Here is a 19317-nt window from a genome sequence, read left to right as displayed (position 1 = left end):
TTGTTTCCGCTGTGCCACAATGGGAACTCCTAGTTTGCATTTCTTAGAGTCCCTTTTTTATTCCTCTGTTTCTCTTATACCCACATCCGACCTGTCAGCAAATTCTATCAACTCTGTCTTCTTCTTCTTTTTTTTTTTTTTTTTTCTTTTTTTTTGTCTTTTTGTTTTTCTAGGGCCACACCTGTGACATATGGAAGTTCCCAGGCTAGGGGTCTAATTGGAGCTGTAGCCACTGGCCTACGCCAGAGCCACAGCAACTTGGGATCTGAGCCACGTCTGCGACCTACACCACAGCTCACGGCAACGCCGGATCCTTAACCCACTGAGTGAGGCCAGGGATCAAACCTGCAACCTCGCAGTTCCTAGTTAGATTTGTTAACCACTGAGCCACGATGGGAATTCCTAGCTCTGTCTTCTTAGTATGTCCAAAATCCAAGTATTTTCACCTTCTCTACTGCAGACACCCTGGTCCATGGCATCATCATTTTTCACCCATGTTATGATAGTAGCCTCATACCAGGTTGTGTGTGTCCTTGGGTCTCCCTGAATGTGTCTTTTGCTCCTGAGCTCTATTTCTTCCATGGTGGCCACAGTAATGCTCTTCAAACAAAAGTCAGATCATGTCACTCCTCTTCTCCAAAGCCTCCAATGGCTTCCCATCTCAGAATAAAAATCAAAGTAGTTATAATTGGCATACAAAGCCCTATGTGATTCGCCTCCTGCTACTTCTCTCCTCTTTGCCCACACACTCTAGATAAACTGGCCTCCTTGTTCACCAGATAAACCAGACTTACTCCTCTGCACTTTGGCACTTGTCCCATCTACTTAGATTAGACTCTTCTTCCCATAGCCATGTGATGGCTCACTCTCTTGATCCCTTTAGAACTCTGCTCAACGGTCATCCTATTTTAGAGGTCTGCCCTGACTGTGCTGAATAAAACAGCAACTCAGCAACCCCTGGCACACATGATCCCTTTATGATTATACCTTACCTCCTTTTCTTTACTTTCTTTCTTTTTTGTTTTTGTTTTTGTTTTTGTTTTTTTGTCTTTTCTAGCGTCGCACCCACGGCATATGGAGATTCCCAGGCTAGGGGTCTAATCGGAGCTGTAGCCCCTGGCCTACACCAGAGCCACAGCAACACGGGATCCGAGCTGCATCTGCGACCTATGCCACAGCTCATGGCAATGCCGGATCATTAACCCACTGAGCAAGGCCAGGGATCGAACCTGCAACCTCATGGTTCCTAATCGTATTTGTTAACCACTGAGCCACTACAGGAACTCCTCCTTTTCTTTTTTTAATTTTTATTTTTCCTCCTTTACTTTTCTACCTAGCACTTCTTATCACTGACATTTTAAAACTTTACTTGTTTATTGTCTCTCTTTCCCAGTAGACAGGAAGTTCTACCAGGATAAGGTCATCATTTTGTTCTCTGCTGCATTCCCAGCTCCTCAGATAATATCTGAAATATCGTAGACACTCAATAAATATTTTTGAAATAAATTCACATAAATTGACAAGTCACGTTTAAGTCCAGAAGAGTAATAATAGGATACTAAAAAGTCATATCACATAAGGAATCTTGAGGGAGGTGGAGATGTTTAACCTAGAGAAGAGAAGATTTGGGCCAACAGGATCACTGTCTTTCAAATATGCAGGGCTGTCACATGTGGTTTCAGAGATCAGCACTTGGAGCTGACCCGCCTGAATACTTGTAGTGACAGAGAGCTCACTGCTTTTTAAAGCAACCAGTTCCATTATTGGATTGTTCTATTAGAAAATTATATTGGTGCCTGCTTCGGCAGCACATATACTAAAATTGGAATGGTATGGAAAAGATCAGCATGGCCCCTGCACAAGGATGACACACAAATTCTTGAAGTATTCCATATTTTTCATTTTCCTCTTAGTACTTATGTGAGACTGTTACTAACCCCCAGGTAGCTCTCTCTGGGCAGGGACAGGAAGAGCTCAGGTGGGTTGTGTGACAGGCTGGGGGGAAAGGAGAGTGTCCCATCTCAGGGACAGACTCACAGCCTGGGGGCACGAGATCTGGAACCATGGGGCTTTGGGGGTAGAGCCCAAGCCTGGGCTTTGTTGCCCAGAGCAGTGGTGAGGTTGGAAATCCAGTTCACCTCAAATAGACATGCAGTGTGAGCTCGCTTGCCAAGGGCCAGCTGACCTGCTGGAAGAGCTGCGAGAGCTCACAGAGTTGAAACCTGTGGAATGAAGCCAGGGAAAGAGGCCAGGGCATGCGCGTCAGGAATCTGGCACACTGAATATTCTGTGCCCTCCAGGTTGGAGTGGCAGCTGTCATAGCACAGGATCGGGGCCCCGAATTTCCCCTCAATCTGTCACCAACTCACTACACTTGTCCCTGCCTCCTTGTCTATAAACTAGACCAGATCCCAATGCCATTCCGGTGCTGAGAATCCAGCATTTGGACAAGCCACCACGAGGGGTGTCCTTCCAAGCCTCTTTCCCTTTCCTCCCTCTCTAGTTAGAGAACTTGGGGTTTGCCGATTGTTTGGATTTTTTTTTTCTTCCTGCAATTGTGTGTGTGTCGTTGTGGGTGAAGAAAAACAGACTGTCCAGATGGAAATGGTGAAGAGGGGAGAAGAGTTCATCTCCAAGAGCAAAGATTTGACAGCAATTTTCCTAAAGTGACTCAGGCATACCAGTAACAACTCTTGCTGCAATTTTATTTTATTTATTTTTTTGTCTTTTTGCCTTTTCTTGAGCTGCTCCCTTGGTATATGGAGGTTCCCAGGCTAGGGGTTTAATTGGAGCTGTAGCCACCGGCCTACACCAGAACCACAGCAACGCAGGATCCGAGCCAGGTCTGCGACCCACACTACAGCTCACAGCAATGCCGGATCCTTAACCCACTGAGCAAGGCCAGGGATTGAACCCAAAACCTTATGGTTCCTAGTCGGATTCGTTAACCACTGTGCCACGACAGGAACTCCTGCAATTTTATTTTTATTTCACTTGAGAAATGAAGATTTCTTCCAAACCAAAAAAAAAAAAAAAAAAAAAGAAAGAAAGAAAGTTATACTGAATTAACATTTATTTCTCTCTGATTTCCTCTTACTCATTCATTAATTTGTTCTCTGGAGCTCCATAGACCAAATCTCATTCCCTCTTCATCTGTAACTGATGAAATGAGACGTCAGATAGGATGCTTGAGGCAATTCAAAACAAAACATAACAAAAATAATAGGACTTTTGTTTTGCAGGAAGGAATGTTTGTGCTGAAAAATGGCAGGCTTAAAAAACATTAAGGGTTTTGTTGTTGGTTGGTTGTTTTGGTGGGAAGGGGTGGCAAGATTGTGAGAGGAAAGAGGGAGATGAATTGAAGGGTCAGGTGAGGAATCTTGGGGAGAAGGACAGAAATGTTTAAAGGAGAATTTGATGAAGTTTTTGCTGCATGGAACATGATGAACATTTTTACCAGGCTCTCCATTAAGCAGTGAGTGAAGGATCCCTGCATTGCAGAGTCGGATCTGTTTGGAGGGATATAGAGAAGTCTGGAGAATGGTGAGTGTGGAGCAAGACTGAGGCTGCCCACAACATGGCTGTTTGATTCAAGTCCATGTACACCAGTCCTCAGGTATAGGAAGGGATATCAGAGGAAGGAGAGTTTTGGATTCCATACACTAGATATGAGAACAATAACATCTGCCAGGAAATGCAGATAATACCTGCCCTCCTTTCCTAATAAACTTGTTCAGCAGATCAATAAAATCTTTAACGAGATAACAGAATAAAAATGTTTCTGTAATGATAAAATTGTATATAAGAGGAATTGTTATCATTAAAGTAAGCAGAAGACTGGATGAAGTAACTTCCTTTCTCAAAAATCATCAAATTATTCGTTCATCTAGCCATTCGTTGTCTCACTTCTAAATCCCTGGCACTGTTCTAGATACTAAGGCTACAAAGATGAACGAGGGTGTTTTATTTCCCTAGAGGAGGAACTAGTTAACTACTATCCATTGAATTAAGTATCACTTCTTAGTGTGGCCTTCTTAAGCTGGTACTCAAATGGCCCATTTCATCCCACAACTTTTCCTCACATAAACTACATTCAGAGCAACCACAGGAGACCATTTACTATGCTGCAAACCTAAGGTGCACTTTCACCCTCTTTTCCTTTATGTTGTTCTATCCACCCAGAATCCACTCATTATTCATTCATTGAACAAACATGTATTGCACTCTTCCCTTGTGTTGGGTATTTTGCTGGACATCTCAGGAACATGTGGATAAATAAAGTATAATTTCTACCCTCAAAGAGCTTAGCCTAAGAGGGGAAAACAAATCCTTCCCCTCCTTTTTCGAGGCATGTGGAAATTCTGGGGCCAGGGATTGAACTCATGCCACAGGAGTCACCCGAGCCATGGCAATGACAAAGCTGGATCCTTAACCTGCTGAGCCACCAGGGAACTTCCTTTCCCCTCTTTATCTAATGAAGTTCTTCTCTTCCTTCAAGGCCTAGAAGAAACGAATGGACCTTGTGTAGCTTTCCCTGACCCCTTTCCATCAGTATACAGCTTATAATTACTTTGTACCATTTTCATACCTTCTGTATGAAAATAAGTTGTTTTATATGCCTCTCCTTATACACTATAAACTCCTGACAGGGATCATGGTTTACCCATTTTTGCATCTCCGAGAGCAGTTAGCATGATGCTTTACATAAAATAGGCCCCAGCAACAGTTGATTGAATTGGAAGAAGAATAAAGTATAGAAACCTAAACCTCACATCTGGCAGGAGGCACAAATTCAAAACATACATTTGAACTGAATTAAAAGGCGGAGGAAGACAATAAGCCATCCACTCAGAGGGAGGCTCTTAGAAATATGCTAAGGAGTCACTTGTTTAGATTTATTCCAGATTTGTTTATTTCTTGTGTAAACTTCAAACCAGCCCCCAGCAGTCTGACTACTGGGACAAGCCAAACATTCAGAAGTTGTTCCAAGAAGAAGAATGGAACTTTTGGAACTTTTATGGTAGCCCAAATGCCAGCTGTCTGGACTTAGGAACTTAGAATCCTAATTATTAGAGCTGGAAAGTATCTTAGATATTAAAAACTCTTAATAGATGCAAACTATTCCATTGGAGTGGATAAGCAATGAGATTCTGCTGTATAGCACAGGGAACTATATCCAGTCACTTGAGATGGAACGTGATGGAGGATAATGTGAGAAAAAGAATATATACATACACACACACACACACATAAATATAGGTACACACACATATATTTATATTTATATTTATATGAATGACTGGGTCGCTTTGCTCTACAGTAGAAATTGACAAAACTGTAAATCAACTATAATGGAAAAAAATCATAAATAATAATAATAAAAAAAATTAAAACTCCCTTCCAGAGGGGCACTAACTTTTTTTTTTTTGCTGGACTCTGATTTCAATGTCTATTGCCTTCTTTTCTCATATTATATATATGTGTGTATATATTATATATATACACATACATATATATATAACTGTTACTTTGTAACATCTTTATAAGCATATCTTGGAGATAGTATGGATTTGATTCCAGACCACTGCAATAAAGTGAATATTGCAATAAGACCAGTCACATGAATTTTTGGCTTCTGAGTGCACATAAAATTATTTTTACACTGTACTGTAGTCTCTTAAGTGTACAATAATGTTATTCTAAAAAAAACAATGTGCATACCATAACTTAACAGCACTTTATTGGAATTCCCTGTTGGCCTAGCTGTTATGGATTTGGTATTGTCAAGCATTGTGGCTCAGATTTGCTCCCTGGCCTGAGAATTTCTGTGTGCCACAGATGTAGCCAAAAATAAGTAAATAAATAAAAGAACTTTATTGCTAAAAAATGCTAATCATCATCTGAGCCTTAAGTGAGTTGCAATCTTTTTGCTGGTGGAGGGTCTTGCCTCAGTGTTGATGGCTGCTGACTGATCAGGGTGGTGGTTGCTGGAGGTTGGGGTGGCTGTGGCAATTTCTTAAAATAGATAACAATGAAGGTTGCCCCATCAATTGACTCTTCCTTTCACGAGTGAGTTCTCTGTACCATGCAATATTGTTTGATAGCATTTTACTACAGTAGAACTTCTTCCAAAGTTGGAGTCAATCTTCTCAAATTCTGCTGCTGCTTTATCAATTAAGTTTATGTAATATTCTAAATCCTTTGTTGTCATTTCAGCTATCTTCAGAAATGTTCACCAGGAGCAGATTTCATCTCAAGAAACCACTTTAGGAGTTCCCGTCGTGGCTCAGTGGTTAATGAATCCAACTAGGAACCATGAGGTTGTGGGTTTGATCCCTGGTTTTTCTCAGTGGGTTAAGGATGCAGTGTTGCCATGAGCCGTGGTGTAGGTTGCAGACTCGGCTCAGATCCAGCGTTGCTGTGGCCCTGGTGTGGGCTGGTAGCTTCAGCTCTGATTGGACCCCTAGCCTGGGAACCTCCCTATGCCGCAGAAGCGGCCCTAGAAAAGGCAAAAAGACAAAAAAAAAAAAAAAAAAAAAAAAGAAACCACTTTATTTGCTTATCCCTAGGCAATAACCCTAAAATTCATGATTAAAATTTTATCATGAATTACAGAATTCACTCTCATCTTCAGCCTCCATTTCTAATTCTAGTTTCTTTTTCTTTTTTTTCTTTTTTTTTTTTTTTTGTCTTTTTGCTATTTCTTTGGGCCACTCCCGTGGCATATGGAGGTTCCCAGGCTAGGGGTCGAATCACCAGAGCCACAGCAATGCGGGTCTGTGACCTGCACCGCGACCTACACCACAGCTCACGGCAACACCGTATCATTAACCCCCACTGAGCAAGGGCAGGGACCGAAGCCGCAACCTCATGGTTCCTAGTCGGATTCGTTAACCACTGCGCCACGACGGGAACTCCCTAATTCTAGTTTCTAATTTCACTTACTTCTTCCACTAAAGTCTTGAACCCTTCAAAGTCATCCATGAAGGTTGGAATCAACTTCTTCTATACCCCTGTTAATGTTAATATTTTGACCCCTTCCTATGAATCATAAATGTTCTTAATTTAGAATGGTGAATACTTTCCATAAGATTTTTAATTTAATTTGCCCAGACCTGTCAGAGCATTCACTGATGTTATTGGGTAAAACATTTTATAGATGTGTATTAGGTCTAGTTGGTTTACAGTGTTGTTCAAGTCTTCTGTGTCATTGTTGACTTTCTGCTTTTATTAAAAATGGAGTATTAAATATGCCACTATTTATTATTGAATTGTGTATGTCTCCCTTTAATTATGTTAGTTTCTATTTTATATATTTTAAAGCTCTGTGTTAGGTGCATATATGTTCATAATTGTTATATTTTCCTAATGGATTGATCCTTTTCTCATTATAAAATGTGCTTCATCAACCCTTATAACTTTTTTGTTTTAAGGTCTAATTTCTCTGATATTTGTATAGTCACTTCAGCTGTCTTATAGTTTTCCCTCCTTTTACTTCCAACCTATTTCCTATTCAAATATGAAGTGTGTCTACTGTAGACAGCATAGAGTTGGATTTTTTTTTTCCAATATGACAACCTCTGCCTTGTGGTTAGATTATTCATTTATTTAATTATTTAATGGTTTTTGGGAGTTCCCATTGAGGCTCAGTGGTTAACAAATCTGACTAGGAACCATGAGGTTGGGGTTCGATCCCTGGCCTTGCTCAGTGGGTTAAGGATCCGGCATTGCTGTGAGCTGTGGTGTAGGTCACAGGTGAGGCTCAGATCTGGCATTGCTGTGGCTCTGGCATAGGCTGGCAGCAACAGCTCCGATTAGACCCCTAGCCTGGGAACCTCCATATGCCATGGGTGCGGCCCTAGAAAAGGCAAAAAGACAAATAAATAAATAAATAATTATTTAATGGTTTAAAAATTTTTATTGGACTATAGTTGATTTACAATGTTGTATTAGTTTCAAGTATACAGCAAAATCAATCAGTTATACATATATATCCGTTCTTTTCTCCCATATAAGTTATTACAGAACATCGAAGATACCTCCCTGTGCTATGCAGTAGGCCCTTGTTGGTTATTTATTTTATATATAGTAGTGTGTATATGTTATCCCAATTTGCCCTCCCCTCAACAGTTTACCCTTTGGTTACCATAAGTTTGATTTTGAAATCTGTGAGTTTGTTTCTGTTTTATAAATAAGTTCTTTTCTATCATTTTTATTAGATTCCACATATAAGTCATATCATATGATATTTGCCTTTCCCTGTCTGACTTACTTCACTCAGTGTGATAATCTCTAAGTATATCCATGTTGCTGCAAATGGCATTATTTTGTCTTTTTTAGGGCTGAGTAATATTCTACTGTGTATATGTACCATATCTTCCTTATCCATTCCTCTGTCAGTGGACATTTAGGTTGCTTCCATGTCTTGGCTACTGCAAATAGTGCATGTATCTTTTTGAATTATTTTTTTCCAGTTATGCTCAGGATTGGGATTGCTGGGTAATATGGTAGTTCTATATTTAGTTGTTTAAGTAACCTCCATATTATTCTGTGTAGTGGTTGCACCAATTTAAATTCCCACCAACAGTGTAGGAGTGTTCCCTTTTCTCCACAACCTCTTCAATATTTATTTTTTGTATACTTTTTTTTTTTTTTTCTTTTCTAGGGCCGCTCCCATGGCCTATGGAGTTTCCCAGGCTAGGGGTCTAATTGGAACTGTAGTCGCCAGCCTATGCCAGAGCCACAGCAATGTAGGATCCGAGCCCCATCTGTGACCTACACCACAGCTCACAGCAACGCTGGATCCTTAACCCACTGAGCAAAGCCAGGGATCAAACCTGCAACCTCATGGTTCCTCAGATTCGTTAACCACTGAGCCACGACGGGAACTCCTTTTGTATACTTTTTGATGATTGTCATTCTGACTGGTGTGAAGTAGTTCCTCACTGTAGTTTTGATTTGCACTTCTCTAATAGTGATGTTAAGCATCTTTTCATGTGCTTTTTGGCTATCTGTCTGTTTTCTCTGGAGAAATATCTATTTAGATCTTCTGATCATTTTTTTTATTGGTTGGGTTTTTTATATAAAGTTGTGTGAGATATTTGTATATCTGGGAGATTAATTCCTTGTCTGTTGCTTCATTTGCAAAGATTTTCTCCCATCCTGCAGGTTGTCTTTTCATTTCTTTTATGATTTCCTTTGCTGTGCAGAAGTTTTTAAAGTTTAGTTAGGTCCCATTTGTTTATTTTTGTTTTTATTTTCATTACTATAAGAAGTGGATCAAAAAAGATATTGCTGTGATTTATGTCAAATAGTGTTCTGCCTATGTTTTCCTCTAGGAGTTTTATAGTATCTGGCCTTACATTTAGGTCTTTAATCCATTTTGAGTTGATTTTTGTGTATAGTGTTAGGGAGTATTCTAATTTCATTCTTTTACATGTAGCTTTCCAGTTTTTCCAGCACCCACTTATTGAAGAGACTGCCTGTTTTCCATTGTATATGCTTGCCACCAGTTTCACAGATTAGTTGACCACAGGTGTGTGGATTTATCTATGGGTTTTCTATCCTCTGCCACTGATGTGGATTTCTGTTTTTGTACCAGTACCATACTGTTTTGGTGACTGTAGCTTTGTAGTATAGTCTGAACTCAGGGACCCTGATTCTTCTAGTTCTATATTTGTTTTTCAAGATTGCTTTGGCTATTTGGGGTCTTTTGTGTTTCTATACATATTAAAAAAATTTTTGTTCTGATTCTGTGAAAAATGCCATTGATAATTTGGTAGGGATTGCACTGAATCTATAGACAGCCTTGAGTAGTACAGTCATTTTGATGGTATTAATTCTTCTAATCCAAAAGTATGGTATATTTTTCCATTTGTTTGTGTCATATTTGATTTCTTTCATCAGCATCTTAGAGTTTTCCAGTCTTTTGCAAAAATTTGGAATGCTTCACAAATTTGTGTGTCATCCTTGTGCAGGGGCCATGCTAATCTCTGTATCATTCCAAAGCAAGATCTTGATCAGATTGTTAATCCACTCACATTTATAATTTTTCCAACTTTGTTGAAGTGTAATTGACAAATAGAAAATTGTATATATTTAAGATTTATGAACCTGACTAGTATCCATGAGGATGCAGTTTAGATCCCTGGCCTCTCTCAGTGGGTTAAGGATCTGGAGTTGCTGTGAACTGAGGTGTAGGTCACAGACACAGCTTGGATCCTGTGTTGCTGTGGCTGTGGCATAGGCCTGCAGCTGCAGCTCCAATTTGACCCCTAGCCTGGGAATTTCCATATGCCACAGGTGTGGCCCTAAAAAGCAAAACAAAAAAACAAAAGCAAAGATATACAATGTGATATTTTGATATATATATATATTCGTTGTGAAAAGATAACCACAATCAAGCTAATCAACATATCAGTTATCTTACCTAGTTACATTTTTTGGAGGGGGGTGAGAATTGTTGAGATATATTCTCTTAGCAAATTTCGGGTATACAATGCACTATTATTAACACTTTTGTCAGGCTATACATTAGGTCCCAAGGACTTATTAATCCTGTTACTGAAAGTTTGTGCCCTTTAACCAACATCTCCCCATTCCCCCAAGTCCCTGGTAATCACCATTCTACTCTCTATTACTGTGAGTTCAACTATTTTAGATTCTACATGCAAGTGAGATCATGCAGTATTTGTCTTGAGTTTGGCTCATTTCACTTATCATAATGTCCTCCAAGTTCATCCAAATTATTGCAAATGACAGGAGATATATATATATATATATATATATATATATATATATAAAACCACATTGTCTTTATCCATTCGTCTACTGACAGATACTTAGGTTGTTTTCATAGCTCAGCCACTGTGAATAATGCTGCAGTGAACATGGGAATGCAGATATCTCTTTGAGATAGTGATATTGTTTGCTTTGGATATATACCCAGAAGTGGGATTTCTGAATCATATGGTAGTTCTATTTAGTTTATTAAGGAACTTCCATGCTGTTTTCCATAATGACTGCATCAACTTACATGATCACCAGTTATGTACAAGGGTTGCCTTTTCTCCTCATTCTAACACTTGCTTTCTTTTCTTTCTTTCTTTTTTAAAAATAATAGCCATCATAGCAGGTATAAGGTGGTTTTGATTTGCATTTTCCTTGTTATTAGTGATGTTTATCACTTTTTCATTTCCTGTTGGCCATCTGTATGCATTCTTTGGAAAAATGACTTTTCAGGCTCTCTGCCCATTTGTTAATCAGGTTGTTTGTTTTCAGTTACTGAATTGTATGAATTCTTTATATATTTTGGATTAACCTTTATCAGACATATTTACAAATATTTTCTTTTATTTGGTAGACTGCCTTTTGATTTTGTTGATGGCTTCTTCGGCTGTCCAAAAGCTTTTTAGTGTTCAGTCCCACTTGTTTATTTTTATTTTGTTTTATTTTAAAAAAATTATTTAGGGCCACACCCACAGCATATGGAAGTTCCCAGGCTAGGGGTCTAACTGGAGCTTTAGGTGCCAGCCTAAGCCACAGCCTCAGCAACATGGGATCCGAGCCAAGTCTGCCACCTACACCGCAGCTCATGACAATGCTGGATCCTTAACTCACTGAGTGAGGCCAGTGATAGAACCCTCATCCTCATGAATCCTAGTGGGGTTTGTTAACTGTTGAGCCATGAAGGGAACTTGTTTATTTTTACTTTCCTTGCCGTTCTAGTAATTTTCTTGGTGATTAATCTAGGCTTAAAATATACCTCAACTTAGAAACTACTTTAGAGCTGTTTATTTTAATTCTTTTAGATACAGAGTTTTAATAACAATAATCCCTTAAACATGTACAGTGCTTTGCAGTTTGTAAATTGCCTTCATGTCCATTGTCTTGCTGTCCTTATAACAACAATATGAAGCAAGCAAGCCATAGATTTCTATTCTAATTTTGTGGATGAGAAACTAGAATCCGTGAGCTGAAGTGTTCATATAAAGTTATACAGCTAGCTGATGGCAGAATCAGAACTACAACTACAATTCATTCATTCAAATATTAATTCATTTCATCAAATATATTTGTTAAAGACTTACTACTAAACTTAGCAGGGGAGGAGGATGCCTGGGCAATTCTCAGAAATTCATCATATTTCAAAAGATGATAGGTTGATGGAGTTCCTGTCGTGGTGCAGCGGAAACGAATCTGACTAGGAAACATGAGGTTGCGGGTTCAATCCCTGGCCTTGCTCAGTGGGTTAAGGACAGACTGGCTTTGCCGTGAGCTGTGGTGTAGGTCGCAGATGTGGCTTGGATCTGGCATTGCTGTGGCTGTGGTATAGGTGGCAGCTGCAGCTCCAATTACACCCCTAACCTGGGAACCTCCATATGCCATGGGTGTGGCCCTAAAAAGACAAAAAAAAAAAAAAAAAAAAAAAAGATAGGTTGAGACCAGCTGACCCCCAAGCTTAAGGACTTGGCCTGGACACTGTCCAGATCAAGGCTAGACTAGGCTTTCTCTCAAGTTAGGGAGCAAAAGGGAAAGAAGAAGGTGGGAATAAGCCATTCTGGAGGAGTGAAATCTTGGAGTGTGAGCCAGATATACTCAGGCTGTGAGATGTCACATCAGCCCCTTTCATCAATGTTGCTGCTGCAGTAGTTCAGATCCTCACCAACTCTGATTTGGACTCCTACATCTTACTCTCTTGTAGTTCCCTTGAAAATTTGCCATCAGAATGTTCTTTCTCAAACATACCAGTCTTCTTCTCAGACTTCTTAGGTTTCTTCCATTGTCATTAAATAAAATCCAAACTCCTTAGTATGAAGTTCGAGACTCTCCATGATCCAGCATCAACCTATCTCTTCTCTGGTTGCATCTTTAACCCCTCTTTGTTCATCCTGTCTGCTAGAACAAAAATATCATAGACTGAGTGCCTTAAAAAACAAACATTTATTTCTCACTGTTCTGGAAGTTAGGAAGCCCAAGATCAGTTGCTGGTATATTTGGTGTTTGATGAGGGTCCGCTTGATTCACAGATGGCCACTTTCTCAGTGTCCTCACAAGGTAGAGGGGAAGAGGGAACTCTCTGGGGTCTCTTTTTTAAGGGTGCTAATCCCAGCCATGAGTGTTCTACTCTTATGACCTAGTCATGTCCCAAAAGTCCCACCTCCAAGGACCATCACATTGGGGGTTAGGTTTCAAAATGTGAATATAGCAGGGAACACAATCAGTCAATAGTACCCTCTCCCTCTCTCTAGCCCCTTGTTTTCTCCAACATACCTTGTCCTTTCTGCTCATGCAGTTTCATGTTATATTCTTTTCTCTCCCTGGCAAACTTCTCTTCATCTTTTGAAACCTAGCTCAGATGTCATCTCCTCTGTGAAGCCATCACGATTTCCCTACACAGTTATTTATTCCCCCCTCTGTCCTCCCAACGTGTCTTACAGTCCCTTTTAGAACATTGCCACCCTGCATTATAATCATTTCTGTCTTCTCTTCTGAAATGTGAGCTCTCCAGAAGGTAAAAAGTATCACCTAACCCAGGACTGATACAAAGCCGCAGCTCAATGTGCTTGGAATGAATTACTGCTCTGAGAATTGCCCAGGCATCCTCCTCCCCTGCTAAGTTTAGTAGTAAGTCTTTAACAAATATATTTGATGAAATGAATTAATATTTGAATGAATGAATTGTAGTTGTAGTTCTGATTCTGCCATCAGCTAGCTGTATAACTTTATATGAACACTTCAGCTCACGGATTCTAGTTTCTCATCCACAAAATTAGAATAGAAATCTATGGCTTGCTTGCTTCATATTGTTGTTATAAGGACAGCAAGACAATGGACATGAAGGCAATTTACAAACTGCAAAGCACTGTACATGTTTAAGGGATTATTGTTATTATTAAAACTCAGTATCTGGAGTTCCCATCATGGCTCAGTGGTTAGTATCCATGAGGGTGCAGGTTAGATCCCTGGCCTCACTCAGTGGGTTAAGGATCCGGCATTGCTGTGAGCTATGGTGTGGGTCACAGATGTGGCTCAGATTCCAAGTTGCTGTGGCTGTGGCACATAGGCTGGCGGCTACCTCTCTGATTGGACCCCTAGCCTGGGAACTTCCATGTGTGACCTGTGCAGCCCTAAAAAGACAAAAAGGAATAAATAAAAAGCAAAAAACCAAAAAACTCCTTGGTATCTAAAAAAAAATTAAATATCTCTGAAGTAGTTTCTAAGTTGAGGTATATTTTAAGCCCTAGATTAACTACCAAGAAAATTGCTAGAAAGGCAAGGACAGTAAAAATAAACAAGTGGGACTGAACACTAAAAAGCTTTTGGACAGCCAAAGGAGCCATCAACAAAACGAAAAGGCAACCTACCAAAGGAGAGAAAATATTTGTAAATATGTCTGACAAGGGTTAATATCCAAAATATATAAAGAACCCATACACTTCAGTATCAAAAAACAAACAAATTGGGTGTTCCCAATGTGGCTCAGCAGAAACGAATCTGACTAGTATCCATAAGGATGCAGATTCGATCCCTGGCCTCGCTCAGTGGGTTAAGGAACTGGCTTTGCTGTGAGCTATGCTGTCGGTCACAGACAGGACTAGGACCTGGCGCTGCTGTGTGCTGTGGCTGTGGTGTAGGCCGGCGGCTACAGCTCTATTTGACCCCTAGCCTGGGCCCCTCCATATGCTGCGGGTGCAGCCCTAAAAATACAAACCAACAATCTGATTAACAAATGCGCAGAGGGCCTGCATAGCCATTTTTCCAAAGACTGCATACAGATGGCCAACATGTATATGAAAGGGGAAAAAGGGGAAAGAAGATTTCAGTAGCTTTCTGCCCGACAACCTTCAATAATTCCTCAGTTTTTTACCACCTAAAGAACATACTCCACCAGAATTTAGAGGCCTAGTACAATGAAACCCCAGCCTCCCTTTCCAATCTCATTTTCCAACATTTTTCTATTCTCCAGTTCCACTGTGCTGGTTTTCCTTCCTAAAATTTATGCTGTTTTTTTTTTTTCTTCTAATTTTATTCCATTATTTAAGCTGTTATGTGTAAGTTTCCTATCTGTGCATGATTATATTTTACCCATCCCTGATTTCTCTGATTCTTTTAGTTTTAGAAAGAGTAGAAAAAGTATAAATTTGGAGTTGCCTGGTGGTTCATTGGGTTAAGTTGGGATCTGGCATTGGCACTGCTGTGGCTCTGGTTACTGGTGTGGTGTGGGTTTGATACTGGTCCAGGAACTTCCACATGCTGCAGGCACAGACAAAAAAAGAAACAAAAAGAAAAGGCATGAATTCTAGAATGTGAAGACATGGGTTTAGTTTCTGGTTCTGCCACTGACCTTGTTTACTTAACCATACTTTAAAATCTAGCTAAGCATGTTTCCTAATCTAAAATGAGGAGACTGCCTATCACATAAGATCTCAGTGAGTATTAAATGATAAGTGCAAGTGAAAGAATTTAAAAACTATCAAGCAGGAGTTCCCGTTGTGGCTCAGTAGTTGACGAATCCAGCTAGGAACCATGAGGTTGCGGGTTCGATCCCTGGCCTTGCTCAGTGGGTTAAGGATCCAGCGTTGCCATGAGCTGTGGTGTAGGTTGCAGATGTGGCTTGGATCTTGTGTTGCTGTGGCTCTGGTGTAGGCCGGCGGTGTGGCTCTGATTCGACTCCTAGACTGGGAACTGCCATATGCTGTGGGAGCGACCCCAGAAATGGCAAAAAGACAAATGAACAAACAAAAACTATCAAGCAATATGTAAATCATAATACAGCAACTTTATTTATGTTTCTTACAGTTACTAGGATATCCTGTCTTGTATTTTTTTTTTTTTTTTTTTTTTTTTGGTTTTTGGCTTTTGGCCTTTTCCAGGGCCGTACCCTTGGCATATGGAGGTTCTCAGGCTAGGGATCTAATCAGAGCTGTAGCTGCCAGCCTATGCCAGAGCCACAGCAACGTGGGGTCCAAGCCGCATCTGCGACCTACACCACAGCTCACGGCAACGCCAGATCCTTAACCCACTGAGCAAGGCCAGGGACCAAACCCACAACCTCATGGTTCCTAGTCGGATTCGTTAACCACTGAGCCACGACGGGAACTCCTGTCTTGTATTATTCTTATATGTGTGTTTTATCTTCCCAAGTAAATAATGAGCTCCTCAAGTAGGTTCATGTCTTAATCATTTTATATCTTCCAAAGTACATCACATAAAACCTAGTATATGGAAGTTACTGATAAATGTTTACTGAATGAGTAAATGCATTGATGATGAGAGATACAGTGAACATTAATGGTTGTTTTTTGTCCTCTCACAATGGGAGACCGGGTCCCACCTCCCACAAGAGAAATAAAAGGTACCTAAAATTTCCCTCCCCACCTCCTGTCCCTTGCAACTATATCAAAAGCAACATGATCTGGGCTTGGCCTTTTGGATGCTCCCACCAGGACTTTTGAACAAATGGTATAAGACACAGGGAATAGGGTAGGACTCATGTAAGATGGCACCATGCCGTGGTGATGAAAGGAGTGATTCCAGCTATTGTATCCTTAACTACACCATTCCTCTGCTATGCCTCTGACTGTGATCCCTGGTTTTGTTTTCTGAGCCTGATCAGCTGGATTTCCCCAAAACTCTTAGAATAACTTGATAACTTTCCAATATGTTGATTTCTCCTTTAAGTTGGCAGAGTTGGTTTCTATGGCTTGCAGTTAAGAATCTTTGCATACCTTTAGGGTAAGGTTTTGGGGAGAAGGGGAAGGCAGAGGTCTTTCACTTTTCTTTTTGTAAACTTTCTTTGTAAACCTCTGTGTTGCTACTGTTGTAGTATTACTTCTATCATTTAAAAATATGTTTTTGGGAGTTCCCGTTGTGGCGCAGCAGAAATGAATCTGACTAGGAACCAAGAGGTTGTGGGTTTGATCCCTGGCCTTGCTCAGTGGGTTAAGGATTGGGTGTTGCTGTGAGCTGTGGTGTAGGTTGCAGATGTGGTTCAGATCTGGCATTGCTGCGGCTCTGGCATAGGCCAGCAGCTGCAGCTCCAGTTAAACCCCTAGCCTGGGAACCTCCATATGCCATGGGTATGGCACTAAAAGGACAAAAGAAAAAAAAAAAATATATATATATGTTTTTGAAGTTGATAAACCTAAAGCAGGGTTGAGTGAAGAGAAGTGGTAGGAAATAAAATTTGAAAATTAGGATGGGCAAGATTGTACAAGGCCTTGACAGTCATTTTGCAGATTCTGAACTTAGTTCAATAAGTATGGGAAATTTGAAAAGGGGAACAATGACATGATCAGACCTATATATTTTTTATGGCCATGTAGAGGATGAATTAGAACTCACAGAAGTTAGAGACCAGGAGAAAAATTAGGAAGAGGCTACTACCACAGTCCAGTCAAAAGACTGAGAGACTGTCTCAATTTAGAGAGAGAGAGAGAGTGATTGTCAGTCACAGGTTGGGTTTTCTGGAAGCAGATACTGACACAGTGTTTGAAGTGCAAGCTATTAACTAGGGGGAGGAAGTAGGATTGAATAGAGGAAGTCAAGCTGCAGTGTAGGTCTGATAAAGACCCAGCCAACCTGGCAAGGGGCTCTGGAGTGAATACGGCTCATGCGGATTGCAGTGGGCCAGAGTGGCTGAACCGTTATACCCCTGCTTTGCTCAGTCACTGAGTGAGAAGAGCTCCAGGATGGGCATGGCCTTGTGCAGGGCTGTTCTCTGTGGATGAGGCCAACGCTGAAGGAACTGAAGTAGCTGGAAGCTATGTGCTGACTACACTCCCTGTAGTTGAACAGCTACTCTTTCCTTGAAGGCAGAACCAGGTGGCACACCTCTATGCCTACCACAGAGAAAGAGATGACTTATGATATTTTGAATAAAAGCAAGGGAGTGGAAAGACAGGAATGGATTCTATAGATATTGTATTTTGTAGGCGGGGATGAAGAGGGAGTGAATAAAGTTGCACAAAGAGGTCTCCACATTGATATGGTTTGATAGTAATTCTGCTGAATTGAGAGTAAACAACAGAAGAGAGAGAACAGGTTGGGAAAGATTTTGAATATGACTCTGAAATGTCTGTGCCGTATTAAGGTAGAGATGATTTTTCAAGTATCGAGGCAGATGAGAGGATCTGGAAGTCAGCAGCAAGTGCTATACTTATTGAATAAACGTATCTTATCTTATTTAATCCTCATAATGCCTCATGAGGTAGGTATTGTTTTTGTTATACCATTTTGGCGCATTTTATTATAGCTTTTGTTTATTGAAGACGTTAAATACCTGGCTCAAAGAAGTAAAACTCGTCTGTCTGATGACAAAGCACATGCTCTCGAAGATGCTGTGACATTGCTTCCTCATAGAAACCACCACACATGAATGGTATTTGAAGTTGTGGAAGTTAGTAGGTCACTGGAAAGCGTATATTTTAAAGGGGGACATAAGGAGCCAAAAAATGGAATTCTAAGAAAGCCAACATTTCAAAGGTGAATTGAGTAAGATGACATAGGCAAAGGGATTGACAAGTGGCCAGAACCATTTTTAAAAATTAGAAATACGAAATAAGAAAGAGAAAGACATATACCACATGATACCACTTACAGTGGAATCTAAAATATGATACAAATGAACTTATTTACAAAACAGGAATGGACTCACAGATATAGAAAAAAATATATGGTTACCAGAGGGGAAAGGCAGAGGGATAAATTAGGAGCTTGGGATTAGCAGATACAAATTACTATATATAAACTAGATTAAAAAAATAAGGTCCATGGAGTTCCCGTCGTGGCGCAGTGGTTAACAAATCCGACTAGGAACCATGAGGTTGCGGGTTCGATCCCTGCCCTTGCTCAGTGGGTTAACGATCCGGTGTTGCCATGAACTGTGGTGTAGGTTGCAGATGCGGCTCAGATCCCATGTTGCTGTGGCTCTGGCATAGGCTGGCAGCTACAGCTCCGATTAGACCCCTAGCCTGGGAACCTCCATATGCCGTGGGAGTGGCCCAAGAAATGGCAAAAAGACAAAAACAACAAGAACAAAATAAGGTCCGTGGAGTTTCCATTGTGGCTCACTGGTTAACGAACCCGACCAGTATCCATGAGGACTTGGGTTTGATCCCTGGCCTCACTCAGTGGGTTAAGGATCAGGGGTTGCCATGAACTGTGGCGTAGGTTGCAGATGTAACTGGGATCCCTCGTTGCTGTGGCTGTGGTATAGGCCAGCAGCTGCAGCTCCGATTAGACCCTTAGCCTGGGAACTTCCATATACCACAAGTGTGGCCCTAAAAAGCAAAACCAAAACAAAACAAAACAAAA

The 19317-nt window shown here is 40.6% G+C and overlaps 1 protein-coding gene, 1 non-coding gene and 1 pseudogene across 4 annotated transcripts in view; 2 read left to right on the top strand and 1 right to left on the bottom strand.

The window, feature by feature from the left end:
- MMP24OS (MMP24 opposite strand) overlaps nucleotides 1-19317 on the top strand; it is a 120138-nt gene that overhangs the window by 80368 nt on the left and 20453 nt on the right. The window lies entirely within an intron of this gene.
- LOC146395280 (U6 spliceosomal RNA) lies at nucleotides 1793-1899 on the top strand. The gene has a single exon (XR_014832977.1). It is a non-coding gene; the product is annotated as a U6 spliceosomal RNA (small nuclear RNA).
- On the bottom strand, nucleotides 9933-10033 carry LOC146395279 (U6 spliceosomal RNA; annotated as a pseudogene).

The sequence above is a fragment of the Sus scrofa genome, chromosome 17, assembly GCF_054392235.1.
Source record: "Sus scrofa isolate SSC_HxYL_T2T_F1_AM1 chromosome 17, Sscrofa_HxYL_maternal_Yorkshire_Landrace_v2.0, whole genome shotgun sequence".
Classification (NCBI taxonomy): domain Eukaryota; kingdom Metazoa; phylum Chordata; class Mammalia; order Artiodactyla; family Suidae; genus Sus; species Sus scrofa.
The sequence above is the reverse complement of the archived record's forward strand: the minus strand, read 5'-3'. Positions and strand labels throughout refer to the sequence as shown.